The 22,139-nt window shown below is 45.0% G+C and overlaps 7 non-coding genes across 7 annotated transcripts; 3 read left to right on the top strand and 4 right to left on the bottom strand.

The window, feature by feature from the left end:
• Window positions 1-326: 326 nt before the first annotated feature.
• trnal-cag (transfer RNA leucine (anticodon CAG)) lies at window positions 327-409 on the top strand. The gene has a single exon. It is a non-coding gene; the product is annotated as a tRNA-Leu (tRNA).
• A 2,067-nt stretch (window positions 410-2,476) lies between these two features.
• trnal-aag (transfer RNA leucine (anticodon AAG)) lies at window positions 2,477-2,558 on the top strand. The gene has a single exon. It is a non-coding gene; the product is annotated as a tRNA-Leu (tRNA).
• Window positions 2,559-4,297: 1,739 nt separating this feature from the next.
• Window positions 4,298-4,370, bottom strand: trnar-ucg (transfer RNA arginine (anticodon UCG)). The gene has a single exon. It is a non-coding gene; the product is annotated as a tRNA-Arg (tRNA).
• Window positions 4,371-6,554: 2,184 nt separating this feature from the next.
• trnan-guu (transfer RNA asparagine (anticodon GUU)) lies at window positions 6,555-6,628 on the bottom strand. Its single transcript has one exon. It is a non-coding gene; the product is annotated as a tRNA-Asn (tRNA).
• Window positions 6,629-13,305: 6,677 nt separating this feature from the next.
• Window positions 13,306-13,378, top strand: trnar-ucg (transfer RNA arginine (anticodon UCG)). The gene has a single exon. It is a non-coding gene; the product is annotated as a tRNA-Arg (tRNA).
• Window positions 13,379-16,190: 2,812 nt separating this feature from the next.
• On the bottom strand, window positions 16,191-16,263 carry trnak-cuu (transfer RNA lysine (anticodon CUU)). The gene has a single exon. It is a non-coding gene; the product is annotated as a tRNA-Lys (tRNA).
• Window positions 16,264-16,790: 527 nt separating this feature from the next.
• Window positions 16,791-16,873, bottom strand: trnal-cag (transfer RNA leucine (anticodon CAG)). The gene has a single exon. It is a non-coding gene; the product is annotated as a tRNA-Leu (tRNA).
• Between the last annotated feature and the right edge of the window lie 5,266 nt (window positions 16,874-22,139).

The raw sequence follows: 22,139 nt of genomic DNA, 5'->3' as shown, positions 1-22,139 counted from the left end.
GTCAAGTGGTATTTTGAGGAACGTCCTCCTTGTGTTTGGTTCCATGGTGGAAGGGTGAGCCCTCTGGACTCTGGATCCAGTGATCAGAGTTCAAGTCTCAGAAGGACCTTCCTGTCTGGAATGTGTCCCATGTAACAAACTGATCAAGAGATGTTACGTGGTTCAAATGTTCTGGTTCATTTCTTACTGCCATGAACTCAGACTTTGTGTTTAATGTTAACAATAAATGCAACAACTAAGGAGCCAGTAGCTCCTGTGGAAAAAAAAATTCTACTTTGTCAGTGAATGAATTCATTTGATATTGAAGTCTGCAACTGTCAGTGTCTGTCAGGATGGCCGAGCGGTCTAAGGCGCTGCGTTCAGGTCGCAGTCTCTCCTGGAGGCGTGGGTTCGAATCCCACTTCTGACAAAGGACATTTTCTCCACATTCCTATGCATCCACAATGGTACATTCCAAACCCAGTTGAAGCTGCTCTCCACTGAGGGGAGTGAGTGGTTGAACTGGCAGCAGAGGAGGCAAAGGAGCTTCCCTGTGACGGTCCAACATTGCCTGGTTTCCTCCAACATGGAGCAGCCACCAAAATCTAACTTCAATGTTGGATCAAAGTCTGCTGAAGAAATGTGTTTTCTTTCAATTCACATTTTGTCCATTAACTTCATAATCAGAGTCGCCATCTCATCACATGACTAAAGTCTGGTTCTGTATTGGTGGTAAAATATCCTTCCATGCCCCTCACTAGTTTGCACACAGAAAAGCATATTTTACTGGTTTCAGATCTCTTAGCTTGTTCTCTCTCTTAAAGCAGCTGAGGCAGCTTTCATTGTGTGATTCATTTTAAAATATAAATATGGAACAGAACCATTGGAATCAGATGTCAGGACATTTGAAGGAATGTCAATCTCCTGTTGAAATGTTGCAGTGTGCAGCTGAGGCTCTCTGGCAGTGGCACCAGGAGCCCCAATGGCAGAACCTGGACCCTCCTGGAGGAGAATCGCAGGTGAGGGCCTTCTTGGCTCCAGATTGATGGAAGTCAAGTGTCTGAGGCTGTTAGCAGCCATGAAGTTGATCTGGTTGGCACTGGTATTTGTTCTTGCTGCAGCTCAGGAGTGATTCAGGAGAAGAGTTTCAGAACAGCCCAGGTTGGGGACTGGAATTTTAAAATGTCCCCTGGAACCAAACAACCTTGGAGGGTAAAAGCTCCAATCCTAGCCACTCAGATGCAGCAGCAGAAGAAGCTGTCATCCACCCTGACAGTCAGAGCATCAAGTCAAGAAAACATCACCATCTTGTAGTTCCAAACCTCCACCTGTCAGATTCAGCTACTTCTGATTGTGGGACTTTAAATTTGAACACCATGGAATTTGGACAAGGAGTTTTCCTTCCAGTCCAAACATCATCGTCCAGCCTCCAACCAGAGGTCCCTCAGTTATCATGGAGCCACAGGTGGAGTCTGGATTCTTTTCTAGAATGAGACGGCAATGAGAGTCCTGCCAAGTGACATCACTGACATGAATGGATGACTTCAGTCACGTGACTGGATGACTTCAGTCACGTGACTGGATGACTTCAGTCACGTGACTGGATGACTTCAGTCACGTGACTGGATGACAGTGTAGATGCCAATGTAGAGGTTGGGGAAATAGTCTCTGAGAATCCAGCTTGAAGCCACAGCCTCCTTGTTTTCCAAAAACCCAAACAGCGACCATCAGTCTCCCTCCAATCCTGTTCTTGGGTAAACAACAAAAACAGAGTAAAAGTCTCTGGCAACATATTTGTTTCCTGTAGGGTTTCTTCATGTATGTGTGGTGTACCTGCTCTCCCAGAGGACTGCCATCTTTGTTCTGTGGGCTGACATGTTTTAGTGTCAGCACAGGTCATAGCGCTGAGACTGAACTCTCATTCTCCTCCAAGTATTATTTCCACCTCACACTCCTGCAGATATTCAAGTGAACAGGGAGCACAAATTTATGCTCAACTTCTCCTGTGTATTCATCCACAGTCACTAAACAACAACCAAACCAAACAAAAGGGGTTTGCTAGCATGGCGATCAGCTGTAGTTCACCATCTTATCCAGGTCACATGACTCAGGAGTAGCGTGGCCGTCTGGCAACCAAAGGGTGGCTGGTTTGATCCTCACTTTCTCCAGTGACCATGTCAAAGTGTCCTTGAGTAAGATACTGAACCCCTAAATACTTCTGATGAGTAGGTTGGCTCCTTGCATGGCAGCCTTCAGCATCAGTGTGTGAGTGTGTGTGAATGAGAGGACATTGTTCAGCTCCTTGAGTGCTGCTGAGGTAGAAAGGCTCTGTACAAACTGAGTCCTTTTACCATTTCTTTCCTGCTTCGAGCAGCGCTGTCGTCACTTCCTGTGACCGTGGAGGGAAGGGGTCCCCCTTCAGAATAAGTTTGATATCATGATGTTACTTCCTCTTCAACATGCCTTTAGCAGACCAACTCAGAGAGCAGCACAGTGAGGTAGTGTGGCCGAGCGGTCTAAGGTGCTGGATTAAGGTTCCAGTCTCTGAGGAGGCGTGGGTTCAAATCCCACCACTGCCATCATGTCCCAGGTCACTGGAGAGGTGTGGCAGGTCTCTTACTGCCTCTCCTCTGTCTTCCACTGAGGTCTTCAAACCTGTGACCAAAAGAAGAATCCTCCTCTGAGTCCACAGACCTGAGCATTGCTGCTCTGACTACCAGGTTACCTCCTGGTTATCAGGGTGAAGTCATGGTGGTCAGTTGTTCCTTTGTTTTATGACAGAGGCCTCATTGTGAATGAAATAATTTTAATTCTTTACTTGAAGTTTCACGCTGTTTCGATTAAAAAAGGCCAGTTCCTGGAGAAGATCTTCTAGGGGTCCAGGTTAAAGCGGTGCCCCAGCTGGCACCAGGCGCTGACCCAGGTCCTGCATGGGAGATACTGTCAGTTCTGTTCTGCCCTGCTCACAACCACAGGCTGGTGTTGAGGCCTGCAGCAACCAGGGCCCCAGTCACCAAGAGTATAAAAGCTGGTCATTGTGGCAGTGGGAGGAGTCAAAATGAAGACAGACCAATGTGAGCAGGACGTTCCTGGAGAAGTCAGAAGAACTTGACCATGTTTCCTACAGTACCCAGGAGGCCTGGTAGTTGTTGAAGGAAGCTCCAAAAGCAAAGAGCAGACAGCAGGACATCAAAAGAAAAGATCCAGACACTAAAACTACAAGTAGAAACAAGAAGAAATACTAAAAGCTTTGGAAAGATACTACAAGGTTGGATATACATTATTATATACACTACTATTCTCCTGACTCCTAAAGAGGGACAGGAAACATTAGAATGTGGATCAGATCAGCTGATTTCAGTGTTGAGTCCATCCCTCCATCCACTTTCTGTTCTTGTCCTTTAAGGGTCATGGGGGGGGGGGGGGCGATCCCAGGTGACATTGTTCAAGAGGCAGGGTTCACCCTGGACAGGTCAGAATTCCTGATGATGTCATCAGGGCTTTGACAGTAACTAGAATTCTGTCTTTGATCTCAGGAGGACATGAAAGAAACACAATTGAGGAAAGTAGAGGCGAACATTCAGCTTCATTAGAAACACTTGAACTGTTGAACAGTAGAATTTGTTTGAAACAGTTTACAACACTGAGTGACAGGATTGAAGAGGGAAGGTTTTTCTACTTTAAATTTAATTCTAACTTTAAACTGGGGATGAACATTTTTAGTAGTTCATATTCTAACATACAGAGGAAGTCATGACATTCCCTTTTTTAAAAAAGAAAAAACATGTGAAGCTCCTCCCCCCAGCTCCAGATGGACAGACAGACATGAGAGTGGCCAGGAAGCAAAGAAGTGTTGTGCTCCTCTCCAGTGCTCTGGTGTTGTTGTGTTCTTCTCAGCTCCATCATGAAGACCTGCTGGCACTGGGCGCTGGTGGAAGTTTGCAGCTCTCACTGGAAAGTCCTGAGGCTCCTCCCACTCTGAAGCAGGCAGTTGGTCCCAGCCAGCCCTCACTTTCACTCTCTGGTGTAGGAGTGAAGAACAAAATCAGAATCAAGAACCATCACTCTTTCATTGGGGCTCCTTTCTCCTTGTTCTGATACAGAAACTCAACAGCTTCTATCATTGATTTGACAGGAAATGTTGATGACACACTGGGAGTTTTGTTCTCCTGCTGTCACTGTCAAGTGCAGCTTAACATGAGAGGTAGCAGGATCATTCATGTGTTCATGTTTCCAGCAGACAAGGAGGAAACCTGGGAGGACTTCAGTGACTTTGATCACTGGTTCTCACTTCATCTTCTCAGTATAAAGTTCAAAGCGAGCTGGCCAGGAGTTGAACCTAGAATCTTCTGATCCGAAGTCAGACGCGTTATCCATTGCACCACCAGCCCTGTGAAGAAGCTGCTGTGTTCATGTGTGCTTGCTTTTACAGAAAATCCCAACAAGGTGGTGGCATTTTCAGGGGACACAATGGTGCAGTGGTCAGCACTGTGGCCTCCCAGCAAGAAGGTTCAGCTCTCCTCCTATTTGGTTGCTAGGAACGTGAATCAGGCCTCAGTGGAGCGGTGCTGCTGAGGCTGAGTGAGGCTGAGTGAGGGACTGAGCAGGAGCCAGCAGGTCCAAGCAGGTTCAGGCAAACTCCCCTCGGTCCACCAACATCAAAGCAGAGGAACAGAGTTCATCTAACAACATGATTCATATCATCTCCTCTTGGAATGTTCTGGAACTACAAGTACACTTAAAATGGCTGACTTATGACAACAGAAGGAACTTTGAAGTAGATTTGATTTATTTAAGTCAGTCACAGTCATTTTTTCAAGAATTTAGTAACTTGATTGTTTTACTAAGATGAGCTTTAATGTTATACCATTGAAAAAAGACCTTCATGTATTTATGATGACATCACCAATAGGAGCCTTCCCAGTCTGTCAGGGGGTAGAATTCAGTCACCACCAATGACATCAGAGTCAGAGTTAGAGATCAAAGACAGACATTAAAGTCTCACATTAAAGTCTCTCTTATTAAAAAAATTAAAGTGTTATATCTTTGAAAATATACTGCAATACATGAAATATTATATTTACATGAATGGTAACCTCGTTCTTATATTCTTTAATATACTGCAATAGTAATGGACCCTCTATGACACTGTAGTGATGAATCTATCAAGGAGTAAAAATGATTAGAATCTGAGAATTTTGAAGTCAAGTTTGACATCAGTTTGATCCTCTCTCTCTCTCTCTCTCTCCCTCTGTCTCCCCCTCTCTCCCTCTCTCTCTGTCTCCCCCCTCTCTCCCCCTCTCTCTGTCTACCCCCCTCTCCCTCTCTCTCTCTGTCTCCCCCCCTCCCTCTATCACCCCCCCCCTCCCTCCCTCTCTCTCTCTCCCTCCCTCTATCTCTCTCTCCCGCCTCTCTCTGTCTCTCTCTGTCTCTCTCTCTCTCTCTCTCTCAGGAGCTTTTAAATGAATATTTTAATAAAACAGAACAGGAGACTGAAGAGTGATCACTCAAACCCACAGGCTGAATGGGACATCTCTTAAAAACATTGAACCACTGAGTAAAACCATAGAAGCGCTCCTGTCTAGTCGGTGCTAACAAGTTAGCTGTTGCGTGAGTCCAGCTGTGCTGTCCAGGAATCCTGGTCAAAAGCCTCCACTCATCAAACAGCTGGTGTGTTGGTGGATCTGTGGATCCTGCTGGAAGAAGCAGGGTGGAGCTCTGAATGGTTCCTGTCTCAAAGAGCTTCTCTGTGCAGCTCCCATCAGCTCCTAAAAACAGGAAACCAGCAGATTCACTGTTGAACGGTGGCATTAAAATGTTTCCAAAGCTGTCCTGTCCACCATTTGTTGGTGCAAAGACATTTGAAAACACCAGTTGAACATTTTCCAAAGTTGCTCTCACCGTCTTTCAAACACCTGGAATGATTTCCTCCAAACCAAAAGAAACTTGTAAAAAAACAACAACAAAACTCCACCCTCTGCTCCAACTGGACTTGGGACTTCAAATGACCCCCATTAAAAGCCTGCCTGCATCCCCATTCACTGACTGTTGTGCTGTGGGTCTCCTGGACAAACATGGCAGGATCCTCTTGATCTCCAGGAGTTTAAAAGAGCAGCTCTTTTAAAATGGGTTCTGGCTCCATTCAGGTTTAGAGAGCTGAGACTAAAATCACACATGAATAAAAGAGGGAACCCAAGAAAACAAGTCAGCGTGAAAGAGGAGCAGATTTTAAAACTCCTCATCATTTCCACCTCCAGGAATGAAGCCTCCCAGGACCCAAGAGGCTCCAGCTGGCAGAGCTCTCACTGGTTTCTCCACCACCTCGCTAACCTGAGCTGGAGCATCTGAGAACCAAACAGTGACCCCCTTCACTCCAGAGCCGACTCCATAAACTCTGAGCCCCCACTTTACCCACAGCCAGCAGGCCTCCTCAACACTGCATGACACACGACGACTAAATTTAAGACTTCTCATCTAGAGATCTGTCACATGAGTCTGCTGTGGAGGGTCAATCTGTCCATCCACATTCAGATCATTAACACAGCGACTCCTAAGCACCAGTAGAGCCTGTTCATCGTCCCTGGGTGGGCTCGAACCACCAGCCTCTCGGTTAACAGCCGAGCGCGCTGACCGATTGCGCCACAGAGACTCTGAGTCACCTGCTTTTCATGAAGAGTTTTCAGGCTAAATTCAGTGTGTGAGGTCCACACTGCACATTTGAGGGACCATAAAGGACAGAGGAGAGTCTGACTGTCATGGTGAAAGCCTTCAGCACTAGAACTGAAACAGCCCCACCATCTTAACCCCCCCAGACCAAACAGGCTTCATCAGAAACAGACCCCCCTCCTAGAACATCCAGAGATCATCAGTCTGATTAATAGAACATGACAAACAAACAAGAACATGTTATTGTTTGATCAGAAGCTGAAACAATGTTTCTATGTTTGTCTGTTCTGGTCTGAATGAAAGAGGAGGTTTTCTTGGTCATGTGACGTGGATGAGAGTTCAACTAGAACTTCCTGATTCAACAGGATTTTAGTTTGTTGGGATTTTGTCAAAGCCACCAACCAAACCTCTGAGTGGTGCAGATGTCTGCTGCCTCCTCAGAGCAGACTGGAGCTCAGCCTCACTCACCTGTGGGAGCCCCAGCAGAGCCACCGTGTGATGGAGTTTCAGTTCAGGCTCCAAGGTCCTGGATTGAATTGGTGTTTGTGTGTTTTTAGGCCTCCTGGCACCATCAATGGTAGAGCAGAGTGGCGCAGAGGAAGCGTGCTGGGCCCAGAACCCAGAGGTCGATGGATTGAAACCATCCTCTGCTAAAAGAAGAAAAATAAAATGATCTAGTGTCTTTAGAAATGTGTGTCTGTTAAAAAGAGGTTCATGAGGATTTTGTCTTCCTCCACAATCACCAACCATTGTGAGAGTTAACAACAGTCCACTTTCTGACTGAAGCAAAAGTAGACTTCAAAAGGTTTTTCTGATTCAACATAGCAGCTAAATTTCCATTTCCATTTCCTGAACAGGACAGGTTAAAAAAAAGGGAATGTCATGACTTCCTCTGTATGTTAGAATATGAATGACTAAAAATGTTCATCCCCAGTTTAAAGTTAGAATTAAATTTTAAGTAGAAAACTCTTCCTTCTTCAATCCTGTCACTCAGTGTTGTAAACTGTTTCAAACAAATTCTACTGTTCAACAGTTCAAGTGTTTCTAATGAAGCTGAATGTTCTCCTCTACTTTCCTCAATTGGGTTTCTTTCATGTCCTCCTGAGATCAAAGACAGAATTCTAGGTACAAATAAAGACACTATCAAAGCCTCCTGATGACATCATCATCAATTCTGTCTTTGATCTGTGTCTGTCCAGCCTGTCCTGAGTGGATCCAACAGTTTCCCATGGGTGACTCTGTCGTGATCTCTCTCCTGCTGTCTCCAACTCTCAGAGTGCTTCTACTGGTTTCTCCCCATCGTCCCTGTTGCTAGGCAGAGCACTGGTGAGGACTGAGGCCAGTGATGTCATCACCTCCAGCTGAGACGTGCCAGGTGATCCTGCTTCATTCAACTCTGCTGCCTCTGCCACTGCCCTGACTGGTGAGGCTGACAGCAGGTTCTCTCTCATCTAAACTCTCTGTTTACAATGGAGGCTGAAATCCTTGTGATTGGTGGTTCAATCATCAGGTCTGTTGAACTCCCAGGTGCCATCACCTGCTGTCTTCCTGGTGCCAAAGTTGTGGACATTATTGAACGTCTCCAGGACTCATCGATCTCCACCCATCCTGCAGGTTCTCCCTGTCTCTGTGTGGGTTCTCTCTGGTACTCCAGCTTCCTCCCACAGTCCAAAGACATCAAGAGGGTAGTGGTTACCTGGACACTCTAAATGACTGTGAGTGTGAATGGTTGTCTGTCTGTGTGTGTTGGTCCTGGGATGGACTGGTGACCCATCAAGGGTGAACCCAGGGCTGGACTGGCCATCTGGCCGATGCACATCTTTGGGCCGGCCCATAACTGTCATAATTTGTTTTTCAAAAGTGTATAGTTTTTAATCGACCGTAACGGTATCGGAGACGCGAAACGCGGCCCATTGGTTGATTTTCTTGAAGGACATTGGGCTCGTCCAATGAAATCTCTCAGCTCTCTCTCTTTCTCTTAGTCAAGCCATGCTGTTGCAATGGAAGTGGAGGAGTCAGATCAGACAGTTGGAGACTATTTTAGTCGCCCTTCTTCCACACAGAGGACTGATTTTTTAAAGTTTCATCCTCAACAAGATTCCATGAACCCTGTCGTCCAGAGGCTCTTCGTTAGAACGGACGGCACGACGTGGAAATGGCTGACTTATTGTGGTCAACGTCATGCTTTGTTTTGTTTTGTTTGCCCTGCTTTTAGCAAGCCCAGTGATCCAAGTGTCTTCATTAGAGGCCTGACAGACTGGAGGCATGTGCACCAAAGAGTAGAGGAGCATGAGAGAGGCATGGCACAGAGGCAGTGTGCTGAGGCCTATTTTTGAAACTGCTCCAGAGCAAGACTGGCCACCTCCTTGAGGGAAGACAGCTGACAGGACACCGTGAGCAGGTTAAGAAGCAGGGCTGGACTGGGACCAAAAAATGGCCCTGGCATTTCTTATCCCTGGCAGCCCTCCATGGTTATTTACACGATATGTGTAAGCACACGCCATACCAGAGGATGTATGCGCACATTTTGAAGTTTCAAAAATTAAAATAAAGTGCAGTATTCTACATGGAAGACAGTAACCATGTTAAAAGAGTGATACCCTTTCACTACTCACAGAGGCCTTCTTCTTCCACTACACGTTCCAACACCTGACGTCTCTTCTTCCCAGTCCAGCCCTGGAAGAACGCGTCGAGTTTTGGAAATTCGGCTGCTTTTCTTTTGCGGAGTCTCTCTTTTTCGGCTCCTCCTTTCTCCTTCCTCTTACTGGGCAACATTCTTCATGGCTTCTGACTGCAAGGCGGCCGCTGAGTGGTGGCACTACAACTGGATGGGTCTGTTTCTCATTTTAACACAAAAACAAACTAACCGCTGTTTCTGCATTTTTACCAGAAATATATATTTTGAAATGCCTGCTCACACCGGCCCATCCGGCTACATCCACCAAACTTTACACACATAATATAATATAATAATATAATATAATAACGCTGAACACAAGCCCCAAAGCAGTAGTTGTTTTGTTTTTCTTCATAAAGGAGGTGCACAGTCATGACTACGATATCTCTGGCAACAAACATGGAAGGGGCTTTGGGGTCTTGTGTTTCAGCTCTGTAACTTCTGGATGGCTGAAAATGTCAGAATCAGTCCTCTCACTGACATCAACCATTGGTGTGACTTTTGGTGGCTTCAGCTCAAATGAAACCAGGGAAGAGGGGCCAGACTTTGAGGAGCCCCTTAGGGTTAGTGGATGCCCCGGGACCGTGCTTGGGCCCCTTAGCACCTAGATGGCTGAAATTCCCAGCACATGCTACTCTGGGGCATCACACTATGTGTGTAAAGTTTGGTGGATGTAGCCCAAGTAGAAACACCAGAACCCAGATTTGATCCTCAATTCTGCTCCAAAAGGCTCTCGGAGTGCAGAAGTCCCAGACCCTGATTTTGCCCAGTTTCACAAGGGGATAGTTTTTTCTCTTTGAACCTAGGAAGTTGAAATTTGAGTGTGTTGTTCTGTTCTCGAAGGATCGCATCTGTGCTGGTTTGACCCCCCTAAGTCCTTTCTGCTGTCTGTAAAGGGCGTGGCAAAGTCCAGTAAAGTCTTTCAATGAAGCATCATAACTGGTCAAAGTTGCTCCAAATGAGATGAGCTTTCTGGGAGGAGCTCACACCTCTGCCAGAAACCAATATTTAAAACTTTGAAGCCCCACCTCCTTCCTGAAGCTACTTCCTGTTTGGGAGGGGGTTCTAGAATTATTCCACCAGATTAGGATTTCATAAAGTTTCAGGTCTGTATCCACTGGAGAGGCCAATGAGAGCAAAAGAGCAACAGGGTCAAAGGTCAACAGGCCTTGTGTCTCAGCCAGGCCTCAAAGGGTTAAGTGAGCCTTTTGGAGCTCCTTTGAAAAAAGGCCTGACACCAATCTTGTTCAGGACCAACATGAAGAAGGATCTTTGGAACATTTTCACATCTTTAAGACGGCCTTGACTCCTTTTTATAGCAGGAGTCACTGAACAGCACAAAGCTGCTATTGCAGCCATCAGGCCTCATTTCCTGATCAATTATTATTGTTGAAACAAAGCTGAATATCAATTATTGATTTTTATTGTCATCATTTTGAACACCTGATGAGAGAAACACAATAAAAACATTTGAAAAGGAAGGATCAGAGTGTTGTTGTACTGCAATACTACAGTACAGCATCAGAGACACTCAGTTATTGATTGCCTGAATGATTGATTTCCCCAGAAGAGGAACAGCTTTGTTGGAGCAGTAAAAATACACACATCAGAACGACAAAGTTACATTTGAAAAGAAACTACATGACATTACCAGCACAACATCTGAAGAACAGTTAGGATCAATTTAACTGGTCAGATAGTTAGGATTTCTTTAATGATATCCTTGATGAACCCAGACATCAGAGTGGTTTGTTCCCCTCAATCATAAATCTGTAAATACAGCGTGAAGTGATGGAACTAAAAGGCCACCTCTGAGTGCAGGAGTGAGCCTCTGTGACGGATGTGACGTCAGCAGACCGCCATTAGTTTGAGTCATTGTTTATATTCTTAATGCTGATTGGTCGATCTATAATGGTGACAAATGGACTTTGTAGGTAGAATAAACATCCAGAAATTAAATGAATTTGTAGATTGTCTTATTAATCAAAAGATGAAGTATTAAAAATATTTGTTTTTTTTCCTCAGAGTGAGCGACAACTACCGGATTTTCTCACAGAAGACAAACCAAACAAACAAACAAACCAAAGATTAAACACAAGAACTGAGCAAAGATTATGAAAACAAAATGCATATTTCTCTCTAGAAATGTCATCAGAATGCTTTATTAAATCAAAACTATCTTGGAAGAAGGCACTTTCCTCCGAAAATGACAGGAGCGGCGGCCATGTTTTTGTTTTGAGAGGCCCGCATGAAAGAGTCACATGAGGGAAGGGGGTATGGGGTCATGGGGGGGGGGGGGGGGGGGGGCGATCCCAGGTGACGTTGTTCAAGAGGCAGGGTTCACCCTGGACAGGTCACCAGTCCATCAGGAGAAATGAGGTGGTCGGTATCATGCAACCTAAACTAAAACATTAGTCAGATCAAATTCAGATTAAAGCAAGAGTCTCCAGATCAAAGTCAGAATTCCTGATGATGTCATCAGGGCTTTGACAGTAGCTAGAATTCTGTCTTTGATCTCAGGAGGACATGAAAGAAACACAATTTAGAAAAGTATATGAGACCACGGCAGCATGATGGTTTAGGGGTCAGCACTGTGGCCTCACAGCAAGAAGGTTCTGGATTTGAGTCCAGGCTCGGGTGCAGAATCTTTCTGTGTAGAGTCTGCATGTTCTCCCCTCCTCTATGCTGCTACAGGCTTAGACTGCTGGGGGACACATCAGGTTACATGGAGCCCTTCCCTCCTCTCCTCTCCCCCTCTCTCCTCCTCTCCTCCCTGCACATTTTTGGAACTGTCGCTACCATTACTTGTTGCACTTTGTAGTTTGGCCTTGGTGTCTCGCAGTCTCTCTGTGTTTCCACAGATCCACCAGAACCCCAACCGCCGCCTGCATCGCCCCCCCCCCCCTCTTATTCCCTACTGTCACACTGGCCTGCGCTCCCCTTCCATGAACCAGTCTACCATCCAGTCCCCCCATCAAGCTGGCTTGCTCTCCCTGCCTCCCCTTCCATGAACCAGTCTACCATCCAGTCTACCATCCAGTCCCCCATCAAGCTGGCTTACTCTCCCTGCCTCCCCTACCAGAAGCTTCCTTCTTCAGCTGTTATTAACATTTCCTTGTTTCTCACATTCTGCATTGTAAACTGTTTTCTTGTCTGTAACAACATCTCCTGCACGTCTGTCCTTCCTGGTGAGGGATCCTCCTCTGTTGCTCACCCTGAGGTTTCTCAGATTTTTCCCTGTTAAAAGGGTTTCTATGGAGTTTTTCCTCAGTCGATGTGAGGGTCTAAGGGCAGAGGATGTTGTTATGATGCCATGTGAAGCCCTTTGAGACAAACTGTTGGTGAAAACGGGCTCTACAAAGAAAATTGCCTTGCCTCCCCGTCCATGTGTGGGTTCTCTCTGGTACTCCGGCTTCTTCCCACCGTCCAAAGACATGTAATTTGGGACGAGGCTGATTGATACTCTAAATTGACTGTAGGTATGAATGTGAGTGTGAATGTGAGTCTCTGTGGCGCTCGGCTGTTAACAGAGAGGCTGGTGGTTGGAGCCCCCCAGGGACCAGGACCAGGCTCTACTGGTGCTGAGGACTCTGTTGATCAGCTGCTGAGTTGCTACTTGATGTCAACATTGGTCTGTTTCATCCTGAGTAGTTTGATCCTAGCAGAGTCGCTGCATCGATGATCTGAATGTGGACGGACAGATTGACCCTCCACAGCAGACGCCTGTCACAGATCTCTTGATGAGACGCTTCAGTCTTCAATTTTAGTAGCAGTGTGGAGGAGGCCGGCCGGCTGTGGTTAAAGTGGTGGGGGCTCTGGAATGAAGGGGGACACTGTTTGGTTCTCAGATGCTCCAGCTCAGGTTAGCGAGGTGGTGGAGAAATGAGTGAGAGCTCTGCCAGCTGGAGCCTCTTGGGTCCCGGGAGGCTTCACTCCTGGGGGTGGAAATGATGAGGAGTTTGTTGAAGCCCCTCCCCTCTGTAGGGCTGGTGGCGCAATGGATAACGCGTCTGACTTCGGATCAGAAGATTCTAGGTTCAACTCCTGGCCAGCTCAGTTCAAACTTCATAAACAAAAGCTTTCACACCTGAAGTGAGTGAACTGACCAACAATAATTTCATGCCACATGAAATTATTGTTGGTCAGTTTTCTAGCGACTGTCTCATAGTGGCAAGACAAGAACACTTCTACTTTTGATGTTGACAGTTTGTTCAACACTAAGCTTCATCCAGTACCATGTTGTCAAACACTGGAACCTCCACAGCACCTGAACAGGGACTTGAACCCTGGACCCTCAGATTAAAAGTCTGATGCTCTACCGTCTGAGCTCCTCAGGCTCTTTCTACAGCATTGAGACAGGAACAGAAACACCTGTGAAGGTCAAACTGATGCTTTCTTGACTTGTTCAGTCCTCCATGTTAAAGTCCACCATGCTTTTGATTGGCTCTGATTCTCTGTGGCAAAATCCAACAAGAGGCTCCAAAAATGTCCTGAATGTCACAAGAATGCACAGGACAAGATGTTAGTTTCCTTCATGTCTGAAGTTCCTCCACTGGAAAGTAAAGTCAATGCTGCTCCTCTGCTGAAACCTGGGATCGGACCAGGGACCTTTAGATCTTCAGTCTAAGGCTCTCCCAACTGAGCTGGTTCAGTTCTGAGTGAGGGCCCTGCTTCTCTCATTTATAATCTCTTCCACTCTCACTGGACCTTAGAGAGGATTGGAGCTTCTGAAGTCCTGACACATTGAACAGTTCTCCAGGACCATTTTTGATGAAGGTCTGGATCACACCAGCCTTTTTTGTTTGTCTTCTTCCAGTGTCCTCAACATTGTGTGAGCCAATAATTCCACATCTGTACCAGACACACCTCTGGTTGGTGGGTTGATGGATCTTTCTGTTCTAACAGTGTCTTTTATCTTGCTTTTATCTTTTCTATCTTTTCTTTGTATCTGCATTCTGTGGTGCACAGTGGCTCTGGAAGAGCGCTCTAACTATTGTCAGTGTACCCCCCCCCCCCCCGTACAACGAAAATAAAAGATTCTGATTCCGATTCTGACACACACACACACACACACACACACACACACGTGTATCAACATGATGTTCCGAATGTTTCACTGTCTGTGGTTGTCCAGCTCTCCTTGCCTCTTCACTGTCATTGTCAGAACTCGGAGCAGTCTTCCTCTCCAGGTGATGTCTCTGAGTGATGATGATTGCTGTCTGTTCAACCAGCTTCATTTGTTGATATCTGAGAAGGACTGAAGACAGCAAAGTGTGCTGATTGGCCAACAACCCCTCACAGGTCAAAGGTCACTGCTCTGAGGCGGACCAGTTTACTGTAACAGTGGTGGCACCATCCACTGCTGGCGCTCTCTTCAGTGCTTCTTGTTTCTGCCCTTTGTGTGTGAGCTCCTAGAGCAGCTGGTCCGGCTCCTCCCCTTTTCTTTTCTATTCCTCTAATTTATTTTTTGATTTTCTATTTTTGTAATTCATCATCGATCTCGGCTCACGGTCGCTACACTCTTGACCTCCTGTGAGCCTTGAAGAGAGAGAAGCCACCTTTGTGTTGGAGAAGAGCAGCTTAGTCCAAGCAGCCAGCAGCCTGAGACCAGAGGGTAGCCCATCAACGCGCTTCCCTTCTTCATCGAGCGAATCTCAGCGGGAGCCACGGTCGACGAGGTGGAGGCTTTGGAGGCCGTCCTCCCACCAGTTCGTTGGAGAGGCGTCGTACATCGATGGGAGAATCCAGCTGAGAACGTCAGCCGGTTACGTTGGTTTTCACCGATTCAGGCCTGGACTCCTGTCTCGCTGCCAAACTCCGCCTGACTCCGTAGAGCTGGTCAGCCTCCACTCAGTCCTCTTCATTTGGTTGGAGGTCACCATCGTTCATCCTACACACCTTTCCACCTGCCTCTTTGCCGTCTACTTGAAGCTCAGATAAATCCAGGCTAATTCACACTTGCTACTCAATATGGGCCTTAATTACTCTGCTGGAATTATCACTCTGTCTTAAGGGTTTTCTTCATTGTATTAAATCCTCTTTAATTTCCAAGAAGTCTTCCAACTCATTCATTCATGCAAGCCACTGATCCACAAGACCTCATTGATGAGCTTCAACCTGAGACTGATTGTTTCTCGTTGGACGAGACACCCATTCAATGAGACTCATTGTCAGTCCATTGAAATCTACTGGTGTTCCTGGTGAGTTGATTTAACAACATGAGCTGACAGAATCTACGTTCAGGTAGGAACCACCACATCCAGGGGTCTGGACCTTTGAGCAGGCAGAGCCATCAAAGTAGCAGACTAAGCTAGCAGACATTAGCATTGAGAAGAAACTGATACCTGAGCCTACTTTTGGGTCTGGACCTTTGAGCAGGCAGAGCCATCAAAGTAGCAGACTAAGCTAGCAGACATTAGCATTGAGAAGAAACTGATACCTGAGCCTACTTTTGGGTCTGGACCTTTGAGCAGGCAGAGCCATCAAAGTAGCAGACTAAGCTAGCAGACATTAGCATTGAGAAGAAACTGATACCTGAGCCTACTTTTGGGTCTGGTCAAGTGATGACACAATAATATGACATCATTGTCAGACTGACGCCTGCTCAACACTGACCAAACGCCACCCTATTGCATTGTGGGAAATTTCTGCTTGGCTCGCGTCCATCAAAACACACAAAGACATTTCTGCAGAATCAGGATTGACAGTGGATACAATTGAGTCCACACTGGTTTTACATTCTGAGTCGGGTGCAGGTGTGGAACTTCAGACACAGTCTGTGGTTGTGTTGATCATTCAATGATTTTTCTTACAATTCCCAATCACAGCTGCAGAAAGTGAGAGGACAAGCAGGGATGTTCAAGATGAACGCCCAACGTGGGGCTTGAACCCACGACCCTGAGATTAAGAGTCTCATGCTCTACCGACTGAGCTAGTCAGGCTACATCAGAGTAGCTTCAATAGCCTGAAGTGATCAGATTGAGAGACGCTACAAGCTCTCCATCAGACTCACAGTCACATGAGCCATCACATGATTGATGGATGACCACAAACACCTTCATCTTTGACAAAGAAGTCAAATAAAAGGTGAACCACAGATGACACACCAGTGGTAAAAACACTAAAGTGCTGTCAAGGAGAAACAGGATACGAGCAAACACACACACAAGTTACAGAGGGAGAACTCTCCCAGAGGGAACCACTCAAAGGAGAACCTAGAGATCATCAGGCTGGATGACCTCATCAACATGAGACAGGTGGATCAGTAGACTTTGATCCAACATTTGAAGATCAGTTTTGGTGGCTGCTCCATGTTGGAGGAAACCAGGCGATGTTGGACCGTCACAGGGAAGCTCCTTTGCCTCCTTTGCTGCCAGTTCAACCACTCACTCCCATCAGTGGAGAGCAGCTTCAACTGGGTTTGGAATGTACCATTGTGGATGCATAGGAATGTGGAGAAAATGTCCTTTGTCAGAAGTGGGATTTGAACCCACGCCTCCAGGAGAGACTGCGACCTGAACGCAGCGCCTTAGACCGCTCGGCCATCCTGACAGACACTGAAAGTTGCAGACTTCAATATGAAATCAATTAATTCACTGACAAAGTAGAATTTTTTCCACAGGAGCTACTGGCTCCTTAGTTGTTGCATTTATTGTTAACATTAAACACACAGTCTGAGTTCATGGCAGGAAGAAATGAACCAGAACATTAGAACCACATTGCATCTCTTGATCAGTTTGTTACATGGGACACATTCCAGACAGGAAAGTCCTTCTGAGACTTGAACTCTGATCACTGATCCAGAGTGCAGAGTTCTCACCCTTCCACCCTGGAACCAAACACAAAGAGGAGGTTCCTCTAAATACCACTTGACATCACCTGCAATCAACATGTTGATATTTGGAGGTTCATCTTGCTCTTGTTCCAGACTACACTGGCAAAAGGATCATGAACCACAAGGAAATCAAGGAACTCCAGATTGATTCAGGACTTTCTAACTCCATCGTATGACCTGGGAGCAAAGACTGGCCAGGCCTTCCTTAATTTATCAGTTAATTACTGCTTCAACAAACATGCCACTTAATTAAGTTACCAGAATTTCTCTCATTGAAAAACCCACCAGCCTGATTTCTTGACATGACATGAAAAATTCTCCAAGAACCCACAGTTGGGTGGAAAGATACCAGGTTAACCAGGAGGAGTCCTGCTCCTGAACCATGGATGGAACAAAGTCCACTGGAAAACTCAGCAGTTCCTGAGTGCCAGATCCATCCGGGAGCTTGGGTCTCCCCTTGACTGTGGTGATCCATGAGATCAAGGAGGACAGAGGAAAGAAGGATCCTGTTGGAGATCTCCTCCCTTCTTCCTCCACTTCACTACTACTTGGATGTCAGGAATATGAGGTACTTTACTCAAATGAGGTATTAGGAGTTTCCTGTTTGACAAGAAGGAAGTCAGAGGTTCATCCCTCACTTGTTGGTGGTGCCCTCAACCTGCTGAGAGCATCACTTAGTTCTCTACAGAGAAACATGGCAGCTCTGCTGAAGGCTGCAGGAAACCTGCTGGAACGGAGACTTGGACTCAGGTCACTGGATTCAAAGTCCAGGGTGCCAACAGGTCCACCAGGGCATCTGTGCTTTACTTACCGTGTAAAAAGGACCACAGTGGTCGTCTGGTTTTAATTTAACAAACAAATACGGTTGAAAACTTTGAGACAGAGACACAGGGCTCTTATTTGAAGGGCCATGGGATGGGAAATATCCCAGACCTCTGAGATCAGAGCGCTCACTTTGATCTCAGGGTCCTGACTTTGGGGGTTCTTCCTTTGGTCTTCAAATACTTGTGGTTTTTATTGGCAGAACTTTCAACTTGCATGCAAAAAGAGAATCACAGTCGATGGAAACCCAGCAGACAGTGTTTATTTCTAATAAATCAGACAATCGCACAAATGAGAATGAAAGGAAAAAACAATAAAATGTTTTAAAATCCTTCTCCACTCTAAAGCTTTTTAAAGTTCATTTGAAGGTTCAAAGGTGGAGGTGAGGAGGTCACCCTGATCCTCCCTGTCGTCACTGCCAGGATTCTTTCTTCTGGTGCTGTGGTTCTTCTGATGAAGGGGGCGTGATGTTTGCTGTCTCAGGCTCCACCAAATGTCCTCTTTAGGACGCCACAATGTGGCCTCTTCACTGCTCCATCTTCCCTGCATCGGAGACACCAGGGTTCCTCCTGGTGCCGACCCCATCGTCCTTCTACCCAATGGTGCGGCCATGGATCCTCAGAGGAGGCTGGGATCCTTCTTCTCATCAGAGCCACAGTTTTTCCTGGAGGGAACAACAGGAGCTTTGTTGTAATGTTTTGCTCTGTGTTTCCTGCTCAGAGCGTCAGGATCTGTGACGCCATCTTGTGGTAGGGGGTCATCATCTTGTTGTGTGGTAGTGGATTCATTGATCTGCTGTTTCAACACATTCAAGTTCATTATCCTACAAGTCAAAGTACATTTGGTGTGGAGTTTTAGTTTCTGGCCTCAATCATAACGTGTGCCTTTCTTCTTCATGAACATTTCTCAGCTTTGTAAGTTTATTCTAGTTTTTCTTCCTCTCTTTTCTATTCCATTGTTGAAGATTCTACTGCAGGTTGGCGTTCCCTGTTGACTGAAGCAGAAACAGGAACAAAAAGCTGGAGGCTGTCAGAGCTCCAAGTTGGGGGCTGATATTAAAGTAGGAGATGAACACATCCAGGTTAGCATCCCTCTCAGAAGCTGCTACTTTAGCTCTTCAGAGTACAGCAGCCTAGCATAGCTTCATCTGGCCAGTTAGTGGCCCACTTTGATGTCTGGGATATCAGGTTCAAGGTTCTTCACAGCTCTGAATGAAGGCTTTCTAAAGTGTTAACCAGTACTCCAGTTGTAAAAACAATCAGGGGGGATGGTAGATTTTGATGTTTAGGAACAGATCATTTGTGCTGATGACAGCGCATCAGGTGAGAGACCAACAGTGTACCCTTACTCCTCTAAAACAACAAGCATGCTATGGATATTACCTGTCTGCTACTCCTGTCATTGATCTTGACCAAGCCCCCAGGCGGACACTGCTACCACTGCTCCTACATAGTTAGAGTCAAATGCAGAGGAAATTTTCCCACCGGGTGCAAGTGCAACTTCATACTCATGCTATCTCAGAGAAGATAGCCGTGCGTGGTGGCGTCTCGCTGGTCAGCAGATCGGTTAAAAAAAAAGGTATGCATGCTTGCTCTGCTCCATTATTCTGTGTCATGGGCCCCCTGTTTACACTGGTTTTTTCAAAACCTCAAAATAATGCTACAGTGATGTCGGAAGAAATACTCATGATCTCAAAATGATGCGACAGTAATGGAGGAAGAGTTGCTAATGACCTCAAAATAATGCTACAATGATGTTGTAAAAATTGCTAATGAACTCAAAATGATGCTAACAGTAATGTAGTGAAAGTTTCGAACAACCTCAAAGTGATGCTGACAATCATGTAGTAAGAGTTGTGACTAACCTCAAAACAATGCAATTGTAATGTAGTAAGAGTTGCTACGAACCTCCAAAAAATGCGACAGTGATGTCGGAAGAATTGCTAATGATCTCAAAATGATGCTAACAGTAATGTAGTGATAGTTGCTAATAAACTCAGTGATGCTTACAGTAATGTAGTAAGTGTTTCGAACAATTTCAAATGATGCTGAACGTCATGTAGTAAGAGTTGCTAATGAACTCAATTCAATGCTACAGTGATGTCGTGAGAATTGCTCAACAACTCAAAATGATGCTAACAGTAATGTAGTGATAGTTGCTAAAAAACTCAAAGTGATGCTGACAGTAATGTAGTAAAAGTTGCTACTACCCTCAAAATATTGCTACAGTGATGTTGTAAGAATTGCTAATGAACTCAAAATGATGCGAACAGTAATGTAGTGATAGTTGCTAATGATCTCAAAGTGATGCTGACAGTCATGTAGTGAGAGTTGCTTCGAACCTCAAAATAATGCGACAGTGATGTTGGAAGAATTGCTAATGATCTCAAAATGTTGCGACAGTGATGGAGTAAGAATTGCTAATGAACTCAAAATGATGCTAACAGTAATGTAGTGATAGTTGCGAATCAAGTCAGTGATGCTTACAGTAATGTAGTAAGTGTTTCGAATAACCTCTAAGTGATGCTGACAGTCATGTAGTAAGAGTTGCTAAAAACCTTAAAATAATGCAACAATAATGTAGTAAGAGTTGCTACGAACCTCAAAATAATGTGACAGTGATGTCAGAAGAATTGCTAATGATCTCAAAATGATGCGACAGTGATTTAGTAAGAATTGCTAATGAACTCAAAATGATGCTAACAGTAATGGAGTGAACGTTTCGAATAACCTCAAAGTGATGCTGACAGTCTTGTAGTAAGAGTTGTTACGAACCTCAAAATAATGCGACAGTGATGTCGGAAGAATTGCCAAAGATCTCAAAATGATGCGACAGTGAGTTCAGAAGAATTGGTAATGATCTCAAAATGATGCTAACAGTAATGGACTGAACATTTCGAATAACCTCAAAGTCATGCTGACAGTCATGTACTAAGAGTTGCTACGAATCTCAAAATAATGCGACAGTAATGTAGTAAAAGTTGCTACGAACCTCAAAATATTGCGACAGTGATGTCGGAAGAATTGCTAATGAACTCAAGATGATGCTAACAGTAATGGAGTGAAACTTTCGAATAACCTCAAAGTGATGCTGACAGTCATGTAGTAAGTGTTGCTACGAACCTCAAAATAATGCGACAGTGATGTCGGAAGAATTGCTAATGAACTCAAAATGATGCTAACAGTAATGTAGTGATAGTTGCTAAGAAACTCAGTGATGCTTACAGTAATGTAGTAAGAGTTTCGAATAACCTCAAAGTGATGCTGACAGTCATGTAGTAAGAGTTGCTAATGAACTCAATTTAATGCTACAGTGATGTCGTGAGAATTGCTCAACAACTCAAAATGATGCTATAAGTAATGTAGTGATAGTTGCTAATAAACTCAAAGTGATGCTGACAGTAATGTAGTAAGAGTTGCTACGAACCTTAAAATAATGCAACAGTAATGTAGTCAGAGTTGCTACGAACCTCAAAATAATGCGACAGTGATGTCAGAAGAATTGCTAAAGATCTCAAAATGATGCGACAGTGATGTAGTAAGAATTGCTAATCAAGTCAGTAATGCTTACAGTAATGTAGTAAGAGTTGCTACAAACCTCAAAATAATGCGACAGTGATGTCAGAAGAATTGCAAAAGATGTCAAAATGATGCGACAGTGATGTAGTAAGAATTGCTAATGAACTCAAAATGATGCTAATAGTAATGGAGTGAAAGTTTCCAATAACCTCAAAGTGATGCTGACAGTCATGTGGTAAGAGTTGCTACGAACCTCAAAATAATGCGACAGTGATGTCAGAAGAATTGCTAAAGATCTCAAAATGATGCGACAGTGATGTAGTAAGAATTGCTCATCAAGTCAGTAATGCTTACAGTAATGTAGTAAGAGTTGCTACGAACCTTAAAATAATGCAACAATAATGTAGTAAGAGTTTCTACGAACCTCAAAATAATGTGAAAGTGATGTCAGAAGAATTGCTAATGATCTCAAAATGATGCGACAGTGATTAAGTAAGAATTGCTCATGAACTCAAAATGATGCTAACAGTAATGGAGTGAACGTTTCGAATAACCTCAAAGTGATGCTGACAGTCTTGTAGTAAGAGTTGCTACGAACCTCAAAATAATGCGACAGTGATGTCGGAAGAATTGCTAATGAACT

This window comes from Aulostomus chinensis, chromosome 1 (assembly GCF_037954235.1).
Source record: "Aulostomus chinensis isolate RoL2024-O1b breed Wild chromosome 1, RoL_Achi_v1.0, whole genome shotgun sequence".
NCBI classification, from domain to species: Eukaryota; Metazoa; Chordata; class Actinopteri; order Syngnathiformes; family Aulostomidae; genus Aulostomus; species Aulostomus chinensis.
This window is presented reverse-complemented; position numbering and strand designations above follow the sequence as displayed.